We start from the raw sequence: 23,330 nt of genomic DNA on the forward strand, positions 1-23,330 counted from the left end.
CAAGAATGAGTGTGTTTATTTATTTAAAGGGGTAAGCTCATTTACCCAATTTATAGAGCACTTGTACTACATACAAATAGTTTATAATCCTTTGAAAAGGTAGCATGACAGAAAAGTATGAAAGAAAATCCAACACCAAACTTTGCTTAATGTAAGTGTTGTTTTTTCTTTCCTATTCGAGACACAGTGTGGAAGAGTTGAAAGCACTTGGGCTTTAAAGTGAAGCTGATTCAGATGTGAGTGTGAATTCCACCTCTAACTAGCTGGATGATCTGGTTACTAATGTCAGTGTTCTAGTCTGCAACAGGGAAAGTCATAGTATTTACCTTATGGGTTGCTGGCATTATTCAGTAAAACAATACATGGAAAGCACCTCAGACAATGCCAGGAACACCACAAGTTTCTCAGTAAAATAGGAGGGATCATCATTATCATTAATAATAGTGAAAACAGCAGTATTATTACTTCTACAACTAGTAGTAGCAGCAGTAGTACTGTTATAGAAAGAAGCATGTTACAAATGTTGGGTGCGTTTTGGATAATACTTATCCACCAAACATAAATATGATGTTTAAGAATTATATATATTTGTATATTTTTAAAATATCGTTGCTGTTAGCTATGAATATCAAATAGCATCTCCCCCCAGAAATAAGGACTGGCATAACTAATTAAGATGCTTTCCAGTTATTTATTCTTTGAAGACACTAATTCAAGAATTGCTTAATTTTCTTCTTTCTTAATCTATTTAAGCATGCAAAATATGAATGGGCTTCTCTGAGACCCTAATAACACGAGATGTAAGATAGGCTACTTGCTTTCAAATTAAAACAAAATCTATGTTTCTATCTTTGTTCCTAATATAGTGACTAATGGAGCCCTGATGCTTTGATCTGCTACTTGAAAAATATCAAAACATCTTTCATATGCAAATCAAGGCAGAAGCTTGTGAGGTCATCAGTAGCAGGTTTTCTCTCCCTTATAACAGTAATTGGAAAATCTATGGGGGTCCTGAGGATCATTACTTTAAAAATAATTCTACCACTAACGAAAATCCACTCGCTTATCCTTAGCCACATTTCAATATGAATTTTAGATATTAAGTAGTATTGATTTCAGTTCAAAAGCTGCTTTGACCACCTTTATATCAATCCTCCAGACTTGGAAGGAGGACTAGTGGAAACCATTAAGTCATTTATCTTGTCAAAAATCTCTGCAACATGGCCACATGTATCAAACACTGGACGAGGCTACTTTTAGTTCCATTGCCACTGGTGACTTTCCTTAAAACTCTCCAGTCAGCCCCAGCCCAGGTGAGACAGCTCTGGGAAAGATTGAGAAAGCATTTGAAAATAAATTCCATTAAAATGGATGCTGAAGACCTTTAAAGATGAGGGATGTATGACCTCTAAACCATTGTTCACACTTCCAGAATTTTTCAATTCTTTGCCCATTCAATAAACACCTATCTAGCTTTAATCTTGTGCCAGGCACACTGCTAGATGCTAGGATTAAGTGATGAACCAGTAGAGAGGCAAGCCCTTATAGAGTTTAGAGGTTAGTGGGGAAGGCAGAAAGTAAACAACTAATTGTGCAAAGAAATATAGAATTTTATGTTATGACGCCTACTATGGAGGAAAATAAGAGTCCTATTAGAGGGACTGATTAAGTGGATGTTACAGAGGAAATGACATTTAAGCTAAAATTACAAGGTATGTGGGAATTGGGATGGCTTCATTATCCCATAATGAGGCTCTCCGGTGAAGACCCCTATGCAGAGGTTCCTTGACCATGGCAAAAACTGTGGAGTTTATTCTAAGTGCAATAGGAATGGCTTTAAGCAAGAAGGTGACACTAGAAACCTAAGAGGAGCATATGAGAATATTTCATTTGATTTTTATTCTTGACAAATTTCTAGAATGCAGCTTTTCCTCTTGCTGCATGTTATAAGGCAGTTTTTGTTCTGTTTTTTAATTCAAGGGTAGCTCCTCTGATCTCCTGCAACAGATTCAGCCAAGATGGTTGTTAAAAATGCAGACCCTCACTGTAGACCCATGAAATCTGAGTCTTTGGGTACAGGGAATAGGAGTCTGCTTTTTGAAGCAACACTCTGAGTGATCCCAACGTACCTTAAGATGGTATAGACACAGAAAGTATACCATGTGTTGGATAGAGGAGTCACAATGAAGCAGGACATTTTCTGGATAGGCTGGCATCTGACAGATGAGAAAAGCCAAGGGGCATAAGCAGAGAAAGACCACAGGCAGGGACCGAATGCAAGAGGTGCCTCTCTCTTCAATGGGCATGCCCATAGCACATTCCATTTTCAAAATGCAACCTCTAGAATACCCATCTATATTACTTGGCTAGGACTGTCATTATAAAATACCACAAGGCTGAGTGGCTCAAACAACAAAGTTGTGATTTTCTCACAATTCTGGAGGCTAGAAGTCCACAACCAAAGGGTAAGTAGGGCCAGCTTCTCCAGAGGTCTCTCTCCTTGGCTTGCAGAGGGTGTCTTCTCCCTGTGCCGTCACGTGGTCTTCCCTCTGTGTGTGTTTGTTTGTCTATGTCCTCATCTCATCTTCTTATACAGATATCAGTCATACTGGGTTAGGGCTCACCCAAAGTACCTTATTTTAACTAAATTACCTCTTTAAAGACCCAAGCTCCAGATACTGCCACATTCTGAAGTCCTGGAGGTTGGAGTCGGCATATGAATGTGAGGGGCGGACAATTCAGTCCGTAACATCATCTTAGCTTTCTTTCATTTCATTTCAACTTTAATTCCCACAGAGCAAGAAAATCTTCTTTCATCTCTTTTGACCATGGCTCTCAATGTGAGGTAAACGAGTAATATTCTGAGACCTAACTTGGAGCTCCTTAGAAGTACATGTTTTTGAGGGCCTGACCAGCTGCTTGGGGGTGCTCTCCTGTCAGTCCTTCATCCTCAGTGGCCCTTCTGGGTCAGCCAGGAGGGTTAGGATTCTGCCTGAGTCCTGCACGCTACATTTATTTCCTATTTTAATTCAAATCAGTCACTTCTGTTTCTTTTCTCATAATCATCTATTTTCCTTCTTAATAAATTTCACTTAAAATATAATTTCTCTGGCAAAAAAAAATGCATTTATCTAACAGAAAAATAATACTCAGTTCAAGCAAATTAGATGTTCAGTAACACCTATTACAGAACTTAAGTATTTGGAAATTGGACTGTTCATTAAACAAAAATATTATTTAAATGGAAAACACTGGCAGTTCAAAATTGAGACAATGAGGTAGAGACATGCTATTCAGACCCAAAGCTGTTCTCCACAATATGAGAGCAAAACATGATTATGTCATTCTTTAATGAATTAATGGAATATAAAACACTGTTTTCTAACTGAAAATAAAATTCTAATGAATCACCGACAAGATTTTGAAATTTCGCCAGTTCCCCATAAAACAAATTAGTCTCTGTTTTTTGACTTAAAAAGTAGTGACAAAAATCTTCTCACTCATTCACTTGCATTTTGTTTTGAAGGCTTTTTCAAAAATCTTCATTTCGTGAAACAGCTGTTTCAGATCTAAATACAGAATGTGGGAAATTGTAGCGACCTGCCCATAACCATTTATATATCAATTCTCAGAGCCTGTCCCACATCCAGAAACAAGATGATGAGATGGGAATGGTATAAAGATCAAGCAGGCAGTAGACCCCAAAAGTCACCCACAAAGTCCTTCTCTATTCCTCTCTTTATGTGGCATCTAAATGATGGATATCCCTTGGATGGTCCCAGTGAAAGACAACAAGCCCCAAAAGTTCTTGTGAGAATTAGCTTGGCTGGATTCCTAGGCCTCACCCTTCAATCCAGCCATCCTCAAAGTGTGGTCCCTGCATCAGCAGCATCAGCAACACCTGTGAACTTACTACAAATGCAAATTCTCAGGCCCCATCCCAGACGTAAAATAAAAACTAAAAGGGTGGGGAGGGCAAAAAAAATATGTGTGAGGAAAAAAAAAAATATGTGTTTGAATAAGCCCTTGAGTAGTCATTGATTCCTCCTCAAGTTTCAGAACCATGGTCTGGTCTAAAGGCAGAGCCCTAGGGTACCTCAGAGGGGCTTCTGCCTTGAGGTGGGGCAGGTGGAAGGAGGCAGGGGGAAGGTGTAGACAGGGAAGATGAAATGTAAGATTGTGGAAACAAATAGGGCAGATTTTATACTACTTGTACTGACATCAATGGGGGCATCCTTCTTTTATTAGTTTCATATATTAGGGCTTCATATATGGGTTTATTTGAAAAAATTTTCTGCTAATTTCTTTTAAAAGTTGAAAGCCCAGGAAAGATGTAAAATTGACACCCTAACATCACAATTAAAAGAACTAGAGAAGCAAGAGCAAACACATTCAAAAGCTAGCAGAAGGCAAGAAATAACTAAGATCAGAGAAGAACTGAAGGAGATAGAGACACAAAAAACCCTCCAAAAAATCAATGAATCCAGGAGCTGGTTTTCTGTAAAGATCAACAAAATTGATAGGCCGCTAGCAAGACTAATAAAGAAGAAAAGAGAGAAGAATTGAATAGACTCAATAAAAAATGATAAAGGGGTTATCACCAATGATCCCACAGAAATACAAACTACCATCAGATAATACTATAAACATCTCTACGCAAATCAACTAGAAAATCTAGAAGAAATGGATAAATTCCTGGACACATACACCCTCCCAAGACTAAACCAGGAAGAAGTTGAATCCCTGGATAGACCAATAACAGGCTCTGAAATTGAAGCAATAATTAATAGCCTACCAACCAAAAAAAGTCCAGGACCAGATGGATTCACAGCTGAATTCTACCAGAGGTACAAGGAAGAGCTGGAACCATTCCTTCTGAAACTATTCCAATCAATAGAAAAAGAAGGAATCCTCCCTAACTCATTTTATAAGGCCAGCATCATCCTGATACCAAAGCCTGGCAGAGACACAACAAAAAGAGAATTTTAGACCAATATCCCTGATGAACATCGATGCAAAAATCCTCAAAAAAATACTGGTAAACTGAATCCAGCAGCACATAAAAAGCTTATCCACCATGATCAAGTGGGCTTCATCCCTGGGATGCAAGGTTGGTTCAACATACACAAATCAATAAATGTAATCCATCATATAAACAGCCTCAAAGACAAAAACTACATGATTATCTCCATAGATGCAGAAAAGGTCTTTGACAAAATTCAACAGCCTTTCATGCTAAACACTCTCAATAAATTATGTATTGATGGGACGTATCTCAAAATAATAAGAGCTATTATGACAAACCGACAGCCAATGTCATACTGAATGGGCAAAAACTAGAAGCATTCCCTTTGAAAACTGGCACAAGATCGGGATGCCCTCTCTCACCACTCCTATTCAACATAGTGTTGGAAGTTCTAGGGCAATCAGGCAAGAGAAAAGAAATAAAGGGTATTCAATTAGGAAAAGAGGAAGTCAAATTGTCCCTGTTTGCAGATGACATGATTGTATATTTAAAAAACCTCGTCATCTCAGCCCAAAATCTCCTTAAGCTGATAAGCAACTTCAGCAAAGACTCAGGATACAAAATCAATGTGAAAAATCACAAGCATTCTTATACACCAATAACAGACAAACAGAGAGCCAAATTACAAGTGGACTCCCATTCACAATTGCTTCAAAGAGAATAAAATATCTAGGAATCCAACTTACAAGGGATGTGAAGGACCTCTTCAAGGAGAACTACAAACCACTGCTCAATGAAATAAAAGACACAAACAAATGGAAGAACATTCCATGCTCATGGATAGGAAGAATCAGTACCGTGAAAATGGTCATACTGCCCAAGGTAATTTATAGATTCAATGCCATTCCCATCAAGCTACCAATGACTTTCCTGACAGAATTAGAAAAAACTAAAGCTCACATAGAACCAAAAAAGAGCCTGCATTACGAAGACAATCCTAAGCCAAAAGAACAAAGCTGGAGGCATCACGCTACCTGACTTCAAACTATACTACAAGGCTACAGTAACCAAAACAGCATGGTACTGGTACCAAAACAGAGATATAGACCAATGGAACAGAACAGAGCCCTCAGAAATAATACCACACATCTACAACCATCTGATCCTTGACAAACCTGACAAAAAAAAGAAATGGGGAAAGGATTCCAAATTTAATAAACAGTGCTGGGAAACCTAGCTAGCCACATGTAGAAAGCTGAAATTGGATCCCTTCCTTACAGCTATAGAAAAATTAACTCTAGATGGATTAAAGACTTAAATGTTAGATCTAAAACTATAAAAACCCTAGAAGAAAACATAGGCAATACCATTCAGGACATAGGCATGGGCAAGGACTTCATGACTAAAACAGCAAAAGCAATGGCAACAAAAGCCAAAATTGACAAATGGGATCTAATTAAACTAAAGAGCTTCTGCACAGCAAAAGAAAGTACCATCAGTGTGAATAGCCAACCTAGACAATGGGAGAAAATTTTTACAATCTACCTATCTGACAAAGGGCTAATATCCAGAATCTACAAAGAACTTAAACAAATGTACAAGAAAAAAATCAAACAATCCCATCAAAAAGTGGGTGAAGGAGATGAACAGACTCTTCTCAAAAGAAGACATTTATGCAGCCAACAGACATACGAAAAAATGCTCATCATCACTGGCCATCAGAGAAATGCAAATCAAAACCACAATGAGATACCATCTCACACCAGTTAGAATGGTGATCATTAAAAAGTCAGGAAACAACAGATGCTGGAGAGGATGTGGAGAAATAAGAACACTTTTATACCATTGGTGGGACTGTAAACTAGTTCAACCATTGTGGAAGACAGTGTGGCGGTTCCTCAAGGATCTAGAACTAGAAATACCATTTGACTCAGCCATCCCATTACTGGGTATATACCCAAAGGATTATAAATCATGCTACTATAAAGACACATGTACACGTATGCTGATTGTGGCATTATTCACAATAGCAAAGACTTGGAACCAACCCAAATGTCCATCAATGATAGACTGGATTAAGACAATGTGGCACATATACACCATGGAATAGTATGCAGCCATAAAAAAGGATGAGTTCATGTCCTTTGCAGGGACATGGATGCAGCTGGAAACCATCATTCTTAGCAAACTATTGTAAGCAGAAAAAAGCAAACACTGCATGTTCTCACTCATAGGTGGGAACTGAACAATGAGAACACTTGGACACAGGGTGGGGAACATCACACACCGGGGTCTGTAGTGGAGTGGGGAGAGAGGGGAGGGATAGCATTAGGAGATATACCTAATGAAAATGACAAGTTAATGGGTGTAGCACACCAACATGGCACATGTATACATATATAACAAACCTGCACATTGTGCACATGAGCCCTAGAACTTAAAGTACAATAAAAAATAATAACAGTAAAAAAAATAAAATAAAAGTTGAAAGCCACTCCTTTACAACAAGGAAAGAGGTGCCTTATGCTTTAGAAGTTCTCTGCTCAGCCCTTCTCTGATTATACCCCTTTCCACAGAGTGAAAGGAATGTATCCACCTGTGGCTCAGGTCATTCTAGACTATGGTTGTGTTTGGGGTGATCAGAACTGCCTGCCCAAACATGACCAAGCCTGTTTCCCAGTCCTGTGCTGCTGGCCTCTTGCCCAGGGCCATTCTCTGGAGGTTAAACTGTGCTACCTGTTCACAGACCCCAGGTCCACAGAGTCACTAAATGGCAGCTGTGTGGGGGTGAGAGTAACAGAACCTAGATACATGGACCAGGCTACTCACACATGGACTCACAAGGCCCCTCATAGTTTGAGAGAAGTGGGCAGCCTCGGTCCCAGTGCTGAAGCTATGTGCACTTCCATGTTCAGGCTCCAAAATACATTGGAAAGGCTTCAAGAATCCTAAATTTAGATGTGGCCTTTCAAATCATTATGAAGATAGGAAGATAAAACCTACTCTAACAGTTGCTCACATGATTCATAACACTTAAATCTTTATACCAATAGTAGGTGGGCCTCCATTTGTACTTTTGCCTCAGGCACCACAAAAGTTAAGAAAGAGCCTGGTTACAGAATACAAAACATCAGTGTGTTTTTGTAGGTGGCTTCTTGGTGCCATGTTATTTTACTTTGTCTATGATTTTATTTTATGAAGTAGAAATACACTCACCCATCTATCTTTCAGGCAGGGTGAGTATCCGAAGGAATGAAAACATCTCTGTCTCTGCCAATGGGTTTCTAAGGAAGACGAAACACACCTTTGTGTTGCCACAGCTTTGAAGTTAAGCTCTAATGAGGCTATCCGTTTTTCAGGGGAGCCATGAAATTCTATGGCTAGGGCAGGGACCTTGTTTGTCCTGTTTATCATTATATCCTTACTCAGGGCCCAGCCAAAAGCCTGACACAGAATAAGTTCTTGATAAACATTTGTTGAGTAAGTGAAAGAAAAACAAATGATTGAACTCTCAAGTATAAAAGGATCAGATTTGCTCAGTTATATTAAGTCCAAGTCCACCCTACTAATCATATATTGAGTCCCTGTGGGGTGACGGGCAGGGCACACCAAGATGGAGGGGACACTAAACCCATCCGTGCGGCATTTCTTGTTTAGTGGGGGAAACAAACATGTGAACACATGATTTCCAAAGGATCTGGCGAAGGCACGGCTCTTTATCTTGTCTGTCTGAGGCAGCTGTTTATCAGAGTCTTCATCTGTAATATCTACTGAAAACCCTGGGGTAACGTTTCCAAGAGAACAAACTGGGAAGGACCCCAGATGTTGGCAGATAGGTCCTAAAGAGCCTAAGGTCCTCCACGCAGCAGAAATCTGGGCTCATTTTGCTTAATCCATTAAAGTGGGAGTTGGAGGTGTGGGGGTGTTAGTTGTAGGTGCAGATATCATAAAAGCAGAGAAATCATATTTCTACATGTAGGATTGATTTGGGTTTCCCTGGAGCCAATAAGTATTTTTGCAAGTGTGATCCCATACTGCAAATAAGGCATGATCACTGCTTGGACATTTACTTCTAATGAGATCATCAGAGAAAATCTAACAAAGAACGTCTGAATATGTCCAGTTCCCAGCCACCTTCCATTATATGTCCTGTCTTTAGGGAACCCAGCAGGTAAGTCATAAACAGTGTGAGCAAGTGTTTCCACTAAGCTTTCTGCAAAATTCTTGAACTTAACAAGCTTTCTAGGGTAGAAAGAAATTTTATATACACTGGTTTATACATCACAGGTATTTTCCTGCATGAAACCCCACAAGGTACAGTCATCCGAATGGCCAGCCCTGCAATTTAAGGTTGACAACACAGACCTACACCACAGAGAAAGATGTGCCACCCATGGATAGCGACATAAATGGACCACAGTTTGTGGCAATACCATCAATGAAAATTCTTCACATTTTTTTTGATTACAATGTAAGCCAATAGAAGAACCCAGCAAGAAGGGAAAATCACCCTAGTCAGCAATTTTCTCAGGAAACACCCACACAGAATTTTAAATAAGCTTTGAATTGAACTAAAAATTGCCTTTTCCTAAGTTCCTTCCTTGCCTGAAAATAAAAGATCTTTTGAAAATTATTTTTCAACACAGACTACAGGTACGTAATGCGCAAGATATGTCATACCAGATCACATAGCTGATTAGCTGACTTTAGAATTCTACATTTGCCAAGCCCTATTATTATTTTAAGATAGAAGAAATTGTTTTTATGAAGTTTGATTATGCTAAACTGCAATAACTTCATTACTTTGTAAAATTATTATGCAACACAGATCTTCATATTTATTAAAAGCATCCAGCATCTGCAATGCCTGAGGCAATGCCTGTCATTGTAACACACTAGACAGTAGAGTCCTATCTGGAGACAGTCCCTGACACATGCACATGCAATGCTTGTATGTTTCTTTCCAAACATCATGTTCTAAGGATTCACAATTTAAAATAACCTATACTGTGAATGGGCAATGGGAAAGTTCAAATCCAATGTAAGATGCTGTGGAATGATTGACCAAAAAAAGGTCTCTCTCTAATGGAACTTCAAAGAGTCAACAACAAGTTGACAGTTTTTAAAAAGCATTTCTTCATAGTGTCTCCAGATGCCACTTGGAGAGGTAGATACATTTTTGATATCCATAATTTGAAATTAAAATATTCCTCCAATGGGAAAACATCTCCTGAGATTAAAAAAAAAAAAAAAACTGGCTGTTATCCTTGGAACACAGTGCATTTGCAGATTGAAGATGCACTCTAGTTATGTTCAGACTTCTCTGTGAAATGTATACAATTGCCTGTGGGGCAGGAGGAACAAATTCTCTGCCAAAAGCCAAGGACTCACTTAAAATAAGAAAGGAACAAAGTCCCATCCATTCTAGTTTTTGTTGTTATTTACATGTATGCCACGTTTAGCGATGTATTCCATGATGACAAACTCACTTTCAGGATCATTATTCGAATTCCTCTGTCCCCAGGCAGGCTTATGATAAAAATCTGAGGGATACTGTAGTCACTTATGCAAGTGTCCCAAGTTCACACTCAGATATAGAATATCCTGAACTCTCATAGATTTGATAGATCAATAGCCTGGATTTTTCACTATGTTGAGAATTAGCATAGCATAAAAGAACAAGGACTCTGAATTTCGCCACTTAGCAGTGTGACACCAGCTTTCTTATGTGTGAAATGGGATTAACAGTATTTATCATCCTGTGTTTTGTGAAAATTAGTTATTACGTGCAATGTGCTTAAAATAGTACCAAGTATATAGTTACCACTAAATAATGGCTCAATAATAATTATTATTATATTTAGTAGGATACTTTCTCAGTCTTCTCACACAATTTCTCAATAAGAAAGATAAACTGAGAAGTTACAAATGTTAAGGCCTTCCAAAATCATGGCTAGAATACCTTCACTTGCTATTAATCATATGGAAAGAATATTAATGCAGCACTGCCAGAACGGAAATATAGCTGTCTGTCTGTCTATCTATCTATCTATCTATCTATCTATCTATCTATCTATCTATCTATCATCTATCTATCTTCCACAGAGTAGAAGATAGAGATATGTCTCTATCTGTCTATCCATCCATCTATCTATCTATCTATCCAGATGTCAGATTTACCATTTGGCAGCCTTTGATTTTTTACAATTATTTTTATCTTTTTTTTTTTTTTTGAAACAGAGTCTTATTCTCTCACCCAGGCTGGAGTGCAAGGGTGCTATCCCAGCTCAGTGGTGCAACCTCTGCCTCCCAGGTTCAAGTGATTCTTCTGTTTCAGCCTCCCGAGCAGCTGGGATCACAGACATGTACCACCATGCCCGGCTAATTTTTGTATTTTTAGTAGAGACAGTTTCACCAAGTTCCCTGGGCTAGTCTCAAACTCCTGGCCTCAAGTGATCCCCCAACCTCGGCCTCCCAAACTGCTGGGATCACAGGCATGAGCCACCGTGCCCAACCCTTTGATTTTTTTTCCCCAATGTATAAAATTAAAAACAATTAACCTATTAAGTGTTAATAAGCAAATACAAGAGAGAGGACACACTGCTGGCTTTGAAATTTTTGGAACCCGTTTCTCCTCATTGAATCCTGATACAGAGGGACAGGCATGACTTGCTGTCATGCAAATGAAGAGGGGAACAGTAGACACTGGGGCCTGGGTGAGGGGGAAGTGTGAGAGGAGGAAGAAGGAGGAAGAAGATCAGAAAAAGTAACTATTGGGTACTATGCTTAGTACCTGGGTGACAAAATAATCTGTACAACAAACCCCTGTGACACGACTTTAGCTACATAACAAACCTACACATGTAACCCTGAACCTAAAATAAATGTTAAAAAAAACAACATAATAAACAAAATAGTACAACAGTCTTCTCTCTTAGCCTCAACAACACCTTGTCATATCCCATCCCTCCACTGCACAGTTTCTTCTTTTAGTTTTTTTGATTTTTTTTTTTTTTTTTTGTGTGTGTGTGTGTGTGGTCTGATGTACATGCAATGAAAGCTCAAATCTTAGCTGTATAGTTTTGACAGATAAATGCATTCATATAAACTTCATCCTTTTAAGAACAGAGGTTTTCCATTATCCCCAGAAAATTTCCTCAGGTTCTTTTCCAGGCAATTTTTTCCTCACTCCGTTGGAGTGCTATCTCTGTTCCATTTTTTAAAAAACATTATGTCTGAAAACATATGAAGGAGTTTATTTTATTTTTAGCTGTCTCACTCAGTACAATGTTTATAGGATTCATCCAGGTGGTGTGTGTCGGTAGTTCGTTCCCGTGTATTGCTGAGTAGTATTAGGATTGTATGCTTTACAACTTGTTTATCCATTTTCCTATTGATAGATATTGGGCTGATTCCTGCTTTGGGAAATTATGACTAAAGTATTTATTACCTTTCTTGAATAAATATTTGTTACATTCAATTTATTTTCTTTATTAGCTTTTAAATATAATCTCTGCATTTATTTAGTGGTTGCAGGGATTACAAAATACATGTTTAACATATTACAACTTACATAGGAGTTAATGTTGTACTGTTTCAATAAATGTAAAATATAAAAAACTTCCTACAGAACATTCTATTTGCCTCCTATTCTATTTGCTATTGTTATACATTTTATATCTACATGTTATAAATCTCAAGAATATACTGTTCATAATGCTCGCTTTTTTAAAAAAAAAATAGAAAATGAAAGAAACCATCAAACCCTTTCTCTCTTATATGGCTGCTGAAAAGAAATGTACTCTGGACCTCCTCTTGCAGAGATAAGGGGGCATTTTTAAGTCCTTTTTTATGAAGAAAGCATTCTCCCTCATCTGAGTGCTGTCAGGTGATTTTCAGGTAACAGGGATGAAGTACAGTGACAGAGCCTAAGTCCTGCCAATGTGTACCTATAAGAAGCTTACCCAAAACCTAGGGCCCATGGGCCTTTTCAGGACCAGAAGCTGTGGTTTAGAGGATAAAGGTTGGGTACAGGGACAGACGACTGAGCTCAAATCCAGGTTCTATCTCTGAATGGTTGTGTGGCCTTTGCTAAGTTACTCTCTGTTCCTACCTATGAATGAGAGTGGTATCCACAGGAACACCAGGAAAATTCAACCTGAATCCAGCCACATGCTCAGCGCAGCCCTTAACATGGAATCAGTGTGAATATGAGTTCTTAGGCCTCACCCAAGCTACTTCAGCTTGGCAACTCTATCATACCAAAAGACCCTTGACATTCTATGTTAACATAATTGCAAAACAATTGTAGAACCATTTAAAAATTGCTTCTATATTCACAGTTTATTTGAGGATAGAAGGATGTGGAAACAATTATTGATTATGTATTAAAAATAGGAAAAGTTAGGTGGTTGGTTTCCTGAGATGCCAAAGCTAGTAAATAGAAGCGCCAGAACTTGATCCCAAGCATTGTGACGAGAACTTTTTCCACTCAGAGTAACTTTCACTTTATAAAACCTGTAACATCACATTGTTACCAAATATGACTTTGCTTCCTGCCATTAATGGTAAGAATGATGTCTCATCATCTTTCCAAGTCCAAGTCCTAGGAGAGGTGAAATATAAATGTGACATTAACCAGTATAATAATAATATTGTACACTTGCATTTGTCAGGTACAAAGCTAAATGCTTCCATGTGAGACCTCATTTAATGTTCACAACATCCCAATGAGACACATGCTGCTCAGAGGCCCATTTTCTAGACGAAAAAACCAAGCCTCAAGGAGGTTTATGGGTTCCCCAATGCCACACAGTCAGAACAGCCACAATGTTAAACCAAGTCCTTTTGGATGCTGGAATCTTCCACCAAAGTGTATGATGTCTAGCATGTCTGTGGCATGCCTCTGGTGTGGGAGGGTCCTTTCTGCTTTCTGCTCTCAAGGATGGTCTCCACTAGCCCTCAGGAGAGATGCATAAGTAAAATCCTGGGGACAGATTGTATTTTCCAAAGATGATCACTACAGTATCTTTCATTCCACATGCTCTTTTTCAGCCTGACCTTGGTACTTTTCCCAACTAGTGGTGGAAACTATGTCTCTTCCCCTTGAACCCTGGTGGACTTTCATGTCTGTTTCAACTGATAGAGTAGGACAGAGTGATGTTGTGAGACATCTGTGGCTAGGTCATAAAAACGCTGTGCACTGCTGCCTCATTCTCTGAGGAAGCTGGTTCTAGGGCTCAGCCACCATGCTGTGAAGAAGATGAAACCGGCCCCCACATGGCAACCACATAGAGGGTCCATGGGCAAGATATTCTGACTAACAGATAATATCAGCTACTAGATGTGTAAGTGAAGACTCATTCAGATTGTTCAAAAATGTCCCCAGGAGGCCAGGCACAGTGGTATCGATGAGGTATAATAAAACACATAGACATGGGAATGACTGTCATGAAGGAAGAATCTGATACAAACAGGTCCCTAGAAACAGGAGGCACAACAATGTGGGAGGATGGGGGCCATGCAGGAATGTTCCATGGCGGGGCAAGAGGCAGAAGGAGTGAAGGAAAAATGGGAGCAAGAGCCTTTATTGTGGTTTCCCAGGGAAGCAATAGGTGAGGCAGGGTAAACAGGCTTAGGATTGACTGGTTTGAATCATTTCAGAAGGATCTTGGGTGTAGGAGCTGTCTCTAGTTATGGCGATCCTGGCCTTGGGGTGATTAGGGTAGGAGAATAGTGGTCCGGAGTATAGGAGCCCAGAAAAAGGAAGTAGCTAGGGTATGACTCTGCATTGGTTAGTTTGCATATGGAGGAGGCACTATGTTTACTAACCATAGAAGGAGCAGTCCCTTCAGCATCAACAAGGCCCCAGAGGTCAAAGCATCAGAAATACATAAAATAAAAAGGCATAATTAATGCACAGATGATTCCAGTCATCAAGTCAACCCTAGCCTTCCGGTGGTCCTAGACAATATCTAGCAGAGAAAATTTATTCTTGCCGTGCCCTTCCTGATTAATGGAACCATGAGCATAGTAAACTGGTTGTTTTATGCCACTAGATTTTGGATTTGTTTTGTTATGCAGCAATAGACAACTTACATAATGCTTTTGGCTTTAGTGATGATAATTCCAATCAGCTCTAGTTCATTTTACCTCGTGGTAGGGGGAATTCCTGATTATGCTGTTTCTCTTGGCATTACATTTTCACCAATTAGTGCTCATGAATAATATGAAAATGTATTTAGTTTATTTTTCCCTCTGCTTGCAGGAAGGGTTCTCATAGATTAGCGATGCTAATTTTTCAATGTTCTCATGAAATTTTCCCTATTAAAAAGAGAAGAGACAAGCTATGGTTTCCAAATCTGCACCACAAGAGGCAGCCCTAGTGAAAAACATGTACCCTGACCTTCCTCAGCAAAGAAAATAGAGTTTCAGTCATTTGTATAACTTGTACCAATCAGAAGGATAAATTCTCTAGAGTGTGCGCAGAACAGTAAGAAAGAAGGAGGGAGCAAGGTTTCAAGGGGTTTATATCTATCTGAGTCAGTTTGCTTTTCATGATGACAAAACTCTGGTGTTAATTTGGAAGTAGTATCCAACCTAGAAGAGAAAAAAATTGTATATATTTTGTGGGAAGATGATGAAAATTAAAATTCAAAGGCATATGCCAATTTGAAAAGAGGATCTGAGAGCTTTGAAGACTCAACCACAAGGGAGAGAGAAAACTGACACATCAATCTCCACGTTAATATATAGACAGAAATAAAGAAAGGCAGAAAAGTAAGAGAGCAAGTTAAATTCTTATCCTTGAGTGCTATCAAAAAATATCGCCTTTGGCAAGTTTGAAATACAATGTCCTTTAGAGAGGGTAATTCTACAAAATAGGAAAAGAAGTCTTTGTGGAGTTTGCCTTAAGTAATCATAATTACAGGTTATTGAGACTTGAGTCAGAAAGTAATGACAAATATGCCATAATCTGCATCAATTTTTATTCTAATAATAAACTGAGATAATGTTGAAATGAAGGTAGATGACAGTTACAAATGAACAGAGTTCAAAAGAATGCTATCAACACACATCGAGCATCACCTGCAGGAAATAATCTTTATTCAAAAGTGTTTCTTTCTAGACATTGCTCCTTGTCTCCATTAGCATAACTTGTAATCTTTTTAAAGTATCTTGATCACAATTCCTCCTCCCTTCTGAGCTTAGAGTTATATCTGTGAAATAGCAATCCTTTTTGGCAGCCATCCATTTGTTGGCCAAAAATTCCCTTCAGCGTGATCTCTTTGAGTCTGAATTCACACTCAGTGTCATGCACCTCACTGTGCTATTTAGGAAAAACAGCTTCATACTTGAGATACTAACCCATCAATTACACAAAGATGCTTCATATTCCCCTAAGCACAAACAGGCTGTACAAAGCAGTGAAAGCCTTTAAATGGAACTTTGAAGTGGCATACCATTTATTCTTGTGTGTGTGTATATGTATGTGTGCACCCATGAAATGGCACTTGTATGGCTCAGATATTGCTCTAGAGAGAATAATGCTTTACATTTAGGTAGCATTTATATTTTCTAAGCATTTTCACAGATATTAAACAATTAGGCCAAGAGAATAATATCATTGACTTGAGAAACGTCTCAATGTATTGGCCTGGAAAAGCAAGCAGCATCCTTCACCTGGGAATGTGTTATAAACACAGATTCCTGACCCCTACCCCAGAACCACTGAATCATAAACCCTGAAGGTTTTACAACCTTCCAGGTGATGCTGAGAGACACTCAGGTTTGAGAACAGCTGACTCAGAGAAAAAAGTGTAACAGATTTAGTATGATGGTGATTAAACATATAGAAAATGGTCATTAAGACCCAGGGTTGAAACTTAGCTCCACCAATTTACCTTCAGCAAATTATTCACCAACATTATCTCAGTTCTCCCATATGAAAATGGAAATAGTAAAAATATTAATCACAAAGGGTTGCTACAAGAATTAAATAATATGATGCATGGAGTACTTGATGTAGTAAGTATTCAATAAATGTTAGTAATTATTAAATAAATCAAGCCCATTAAATATAGATTGGAAATTGGGAAAGGCCTTTGGAAATTGGGAAAGGGCTTGGGGCTAAAAGGATAGAAAAATTCAAATATTTTATATGACTAGAAAAGGATAGAAGCCAACAAGTAAATTTGTAATAAATGCATTCATCGCAATTTTAAGTCTTATTTTCATCCCCAATTCATGTGGAAATCCCATCCTGTCCCTGAAACATGACAACTGTCTACCAAAATATCATATAAGATCATGTATGTGCTTTCCTTACTGAAAACAGATAGGGGAAGAATAAACAAAGACTGCTATATCTTTAAATCTTTATAAAAGCACTGTTACCTTAAAAAATCTTTGTATGTTATATTCAGAAATCCTATGACTGCTTTGTTTCAATATCATTATTGACATTAAACATGTTGCTATATCTTCAGGAAAAACAAAACAGGTATGTTTCTGTACAAAACAGCTTAGGGGAGAGCAACACTATCTCAGAGCTGCTCAGAACTTTTAGTTTAAAAAGCAGTGAATCCTCTCAATTGTACAGCTTGCAAGCATGCTTTTTTCACTACATGGAAACAAGTCAAAGGCATCAAATGCTGGCTCTGACAGCTGTTGTCTCTCATTTTCAACCTGACATAATGTGTTTCAAGACTTCAAGGCTGTTTCCCAGAAGTGGTAGAGGGGCCTGAGTAATTGGTTTGGAAGAGTGAAGAAATTGAACAAAAGGGAGGAACAACATGGTCTCATTTTTATTCACAAGCTATCAGTCTGGCATTTATTTACTCCTACTGGAATTCTATAAGTCGAACTAGTTCTTCATGTTGCAATATATGCAAGGGCATTTTAGTCCTGTATTATCTATGCCCAGCCCAATGGCGATGAGATGAAGAGAATACACAGTTGTGGCTGATCAGACGAATGAGTCTTGCTTACCACCTGCTGAAGACGTGGTATTATTTCTTGCTTCCTCATAAACTAAGGACATTTACATTTCATTGAATAACATTTATTGAAAGCCATATTATTTATTTACAGAATGCATAATAAATTTCATTGCTTTTGAATTCTGTGCTATTATTCCAATAACAGCAGTTAGTAATTTGTACATTAAAATTCCACCTGGTAACACTCAAATCACAGTCTTTGATTGGAAAGGAGATTTGAGGGGTGAGAGAGTGAATAACAAACTTTACTTAACATGATAGACTAGATAAAAATGACATCTAATTTAGAACTATGATTGGCAAACAATAACCCAAAAGCCAAGTTAAACTAAAAACCTGTTTTTGTATAGCCCATAAATTAAGAATGGTTTTCACATTTTAAGTGGTTGAACAAAATATAAGAATAATATTTCATAACTCATGAAAAGTATATCAAATTCAAATTTCAGTATCCATAAATAAAATTCTATACATAAAACATATACATATTGTCTATGCTGTGTTGATACAATGGCAGAAACCACATAGCCTACAAAGCCCAAAATATTTAATATCTCATTCTCTATAGAAAAGATTTGCCAACCCTCGAATTAAGCAAATATCAGCTAACTTCAGTGGGCTTTACTCATGCTACAAGTCCCAAAATGGATTTTTTGCTAAGAATTAATGAATCAACAAAATTCATGAAACTTCCAAATCTCACTGGAGGAAGAAAAGGAGCATCTTGGCAGACAATCAGTTGGTAACTACTTGATATTCTTACATCTTTAATAACAGAAAGGAAGAGACAGTTTCACTGGTTCCACCTTTCACAGTTAAACTTTCACTGTCCATTGGAAAGAAATGGGTGTCCTTCAAAAACTGTAATAATTATAATAAAAGCAACAGCTAAACTTACTGAATGCTTCCAGTGTTCTGGTCAAACATATATTAGTTCACTTAAGTCTCACATTTATCCTGTGGTGTCATTATTACCATTACCATTTTACAAAGGAGAAAACTGAAGTTTGAAGAATTTAAGTAACTTTCCTGGTTAATAATTTGAGCTTATTTTTTACCTCTCACAAGCATCATTTAATCTTCAATATATCCTTCCATCTCTTATCATTTTAGATATCTACCTTTCCTGTTGGACAGTAGGATATCTAGAAGTAAAGCATGACGGAGCCTGGAGCATAAGTTCAGTTTGACCAATTAAGAATAGCATACATGCTGCAGCTGGCACTGTTAGTTGCCTATCTGTTCTGTCACTCTTCCTTTTCTTTGCTAACAAACCTGTCCTCAATCAAGCTGGGTCTGCGCCTAGGCTCAAGTGAGAGATACAATTTCCAGTTCTCCCTGACACTCAGAGTGACCCTAAGACATGATTTTGGCCAATGAGAAGCAGAAGGATGTCTATGGGGTTGGGGGGGTAGTCTTGGAAAACATATTTTTTTTCTAATGAAAGGAAAGGGATGACTGGCACCACCCCCATTTTCACCTTCTTTATGTTTTAAAAGCACATGTGATGTTTGGGGTTACAGCAGTCATCCTGTGACCATCAGGGAATATACACAGGAAAACAAACAAACAAAAAGAACTGCAGAGATGTAGAAGTACTCAGAAAGCACCAATAAATAGTCTAATCTCTTGAGTCAAAAAATCTGGGTTTGAACTCATCTTCTGCCACTGACTAGCTATGGAACTTATAAAAGTCACTTAATTTTCTCATGAGCCTGTCTCTTCATCTGCAATGTGAAATAATAATATCTACTTCATATGGTAGACAGGCAATGAAGTGAGAGTGCAGTTGTGATGCCTGCATGGCCCGATACATAGTTGCTACAAGTTGTCGTTATTACTATTGTTGTTATCAGCATAGGAGGATATGAACAATACATATTTAAATGTCAATGAGGAAAGGGTGTAGTGTGGGGGAAGGCAAATATGAACCACAGAAGGCCATCTGGAGAGAGTGACATTTGAGCTAGAAATGGAAAGAAGAATAGGAATTTGCTTGATAAAAATAAGAGGAAGAAAGGAGTTTTCAGTAGAGACTTAGCAGGAAAGTGCCTGGCAGGGAAGGCAGATGAAGGAGTAAAAGCTTCTGTGAGAACTGGCAGACAGTAAAATTGAAAGTCCAAGCTGGGGACAGATCGTGAAGAGCCTTAAAATTGCCATGCTGAGTTTGGGGCTTCATCCTAAAACAAAGAGAAGCCTCTGAGAGGTTGTAAGCACGGCAGTGACATAATCAGGTCTCTGTTAGAGATAGATAATTGGCAGCAGACTGGGAGATGGGTTTCGTAGAAACTGTGAGTAACAAACACCATCAGGAGGCTATTTCTATAACCAGCCAGAGGATAATGAGGAACCAAATGAGGACAGTGAGCCTGGAACACATGGAAGAGCGTGGATTTTACAGACATTTTGGAGGTAGAAAGATGAATCTTAGACTCCAGTGGAATTTGAAAAGTTAAGGAAATCAAAGACTCATAACTGATTCTCCATTGTCTTGATTGAGGGGTTTAGGGGCTACTAAATGTCATTACCTAAGATAGGAGTGTTCAAAAAGTGTATTAATCAATGAAAGTTCAAATGATAAGAATATGGCCTTTTTGGAGGTAAGCTATTTCTGTCAAGGCCTTACTAAAGGCTCACCTAATTCTCCTTGAATGTCATTCAAGTCCACTTTCTCCTATGACATCAGTGCAAAGGAATAAGGATTGGCCGCATTCTGTCTCAATAAACCATTATATGCATTAAGATGGTTGTTTATGCACCTAAGTGAGAAATATGATTTCCAGCCCTTTTGCCAACAATTCTATAAGAGCTTTGCAGTCAGGAAACATGGCTTATACTAAGATCCACCCCAGTTCCTCACTGCTACCATGCCTACTGCAGGGCATTTTAAATGGTAAGTGCTCAACAAATAGTTGTTACTTTGATTTGATATAAAATTGATTTGATGCACTTTAAAGGGTCAGCTTTAAAGTCATCAATGATTACTGCATAACCTCTGAAGAAACAGGTGTGGGAGAAGGTCTCAGAAGAAAAGGGCATGGAGCCATTTGCATGAATCACATTCTAGGTGATTTATGTGCATTCTGTAGCCCAAGGCCTGTATTTTCCTCTGTGTCTCTACACATGATCAATCCTCAGCCTCTGACCCAAAAACTTTTCATGGTCTTCAAAATCCACCTCCCTCCTACCCCTCAAAATGGTACATGGGTTGTTCCAGGGCACTGGCTCACACATCAACTCTGACGAGCCTGATACCATGCTTATCTCAGGCTTCTGGAGTCCTTTTTGGCTTCCTTAGCATCCTTAACCTCATGTGTTCTGTGTTGTCACTATTTCCCACGTGCTCCCTAGAACCCATGCATGTGAATCAGCGGTCACATAGGCTGGAAGACTGCAGTAATAGAGAAATGAGTTTAGTAAAAAATTGGTCCTTTTAATTTGCTAACATGCACTGAAAATGTTCAGGAGCATAAGACCCTTCAAAAGATTTCTGATATCGACCTGCAAATGGATATTTTAAGTGAGTACACCATTTCCAAGACAGATACACAAAGGAGTAAGCTAACTAAACATAATTACTAATGAAGTGTTTTCAAATCTTTGGTCATAGGATATAGGAAATGGATGAATGAGTGAACTAATTAATTATGCATTAATGAAATGAGCAAAATTAATAGAATGAAAGGTAACATTTATTTTTTCTCAGAAATAATTACGTTTCCTGGGGTGCCTCGATACTCTACACCTGAGAAGTGGAAGCATACCAAAAGTTTTAGACCACCAGGAGGAAATTCTGAAAAGTTCAAAGTAAACTTTCTTTTATCAAAAACCTATTGCTTTGTGCAAACACCTGAGAGGAGGCATTTCTGTGAAAGGGGAAAAGCATTTACAAGCGAGTGAGGGACAGCTCCAAAGGCACAACTGTCCACCATGAAACACACTTCTCTCCTCTGTCCATTGGTGTGAACCCAATTCAATCAGCACTTCTGTTCCTCAGGAAATGGGTACATTAATGGGTACTGCTATCACTCAAAGGTAATGGAGTGAGAATGCCATTATTTTAAATGGTTTGAGGCCATGCAGTCCGCAATTTCATTAGCTTTGTTTCTAGGGAATCCATCTACCAAATTCTGCGACATCTGCAGAAGTAGGGGAGAAATCCACACAAACTACATTCTACCATTCTCTTCCTTAATGTAAATCATATTCACATTGATAGGCACTTGAGCTTTATGGTAGACAGAAAAATGACTCTCAAAATATTCTATATCCTAATCCCTAGAACATCTCAATATGAGGAGATTATCCTGGAGTATCCTGATGGTTCGATGTAGTGATAGGAGCCCTTAAAAAAAGAGGAGGCAGAAAGAAGAGGAAATTAGAGGATGAGGCAGAAGGGAAGGTAAGAGATTCTAAGCATAAGAAGAATTCGAGGCCACAGCTGAGGAATGTGAGTTCTAGGAGATGAGAGCTGAGCACACACCCTGGATAACAGCCAGAAAGCACATAGAATTGAGGTCTACCAACAACCGGAATGGGCCTAGAAGCAGATTTTCCCCCAGATGAGAGCCTAGGCCTGCCAACACCTTGACTTTGACCTCATGAAACTCAAAGCAAAAAACCAGCTGGACCATCCTAGGCCCAGACTTCTGACCAATGGAAACTGAAAGATAATAAATGGATATTGGTTTAAGCTGTGAAATGTATGGTAATTTGTTACTTCAGCAATAGATAACTAATGTGGGCCTTATCCAATTAACCCACGGTCATTGAAGTTTTGATATTGGTGAGCCTTATTTCAATCCTTCCACCCAGTATCTATTTTTGGAGACCTCAACTACTCCACTAAGGTGCATGGTGGTAAGTTTTACAAGAATTAATCTCATAGTGATGAGCAAAGACAGGATCTGCTCCTGTGCTTTTAGTCCAGTTGGGGACAGAAGTAGTCAACAAACAAAATTTACATAAATGCATATGCAATAGCAGACTGTGATCAATAAAACGGAGGGGGAGTACCTGGCACTAGGGGTCTATATCAGAGGGTCTGGTGGAGGGGTGTTTCCAAAAAGACCTTCCTGAAGCACTGACATTCAAGCTGAGAGCTATAGTACATGTAGGTGGGACATGAGGATCCAGAGATTTTTGAGCAGAAAGACCAGCAAAGACCTTAAAGTGAAAGAAAACCTAGGTGTGTGAGAAACCGGAATGCTGGATAGCAGATTAATGCCAAAGAGACCAGCAAAAACTACATCACGAGTCTTTGAGTCTTTGTGAGCTATTCTAAAGATTTTCCATAAAGGAAAAAAAAAACACGCATCATGCTTCAGAATGAAAGGAATTATTTATTGATTAATAATTATAGA

The 23,330-nt window shown here is 38.5% G+C and overlaps 1 protein-coding gene across 1 annotated transcript in view; it reads right to left on the reverse strand.

Annotated features, from left to right (window-relative positions):
- Positions 1-23,330, reverse strand: part of SGCD (sarcoglycan delta) — a 1,039,631-nt gene that overhangs the window by 759,920 nt on the left and 256,381 nt on the right. The window lies entirely within an intron of this gene.

Source organism: Rhinopithecus roxellana, chromosome 3, assembly GCF_007565055.1.
Source record: "Rhinopithecus roxellana isolate Shanxi Qingling chromosome 3, ASM756505v1, whole genome shotgun sequence".
NCBI lineage: Eukaryota > Metazoa > Chordata > Mammalia > Primates > Cercopithecidae > Rhinopithecus > Rhinopithecus roxellana.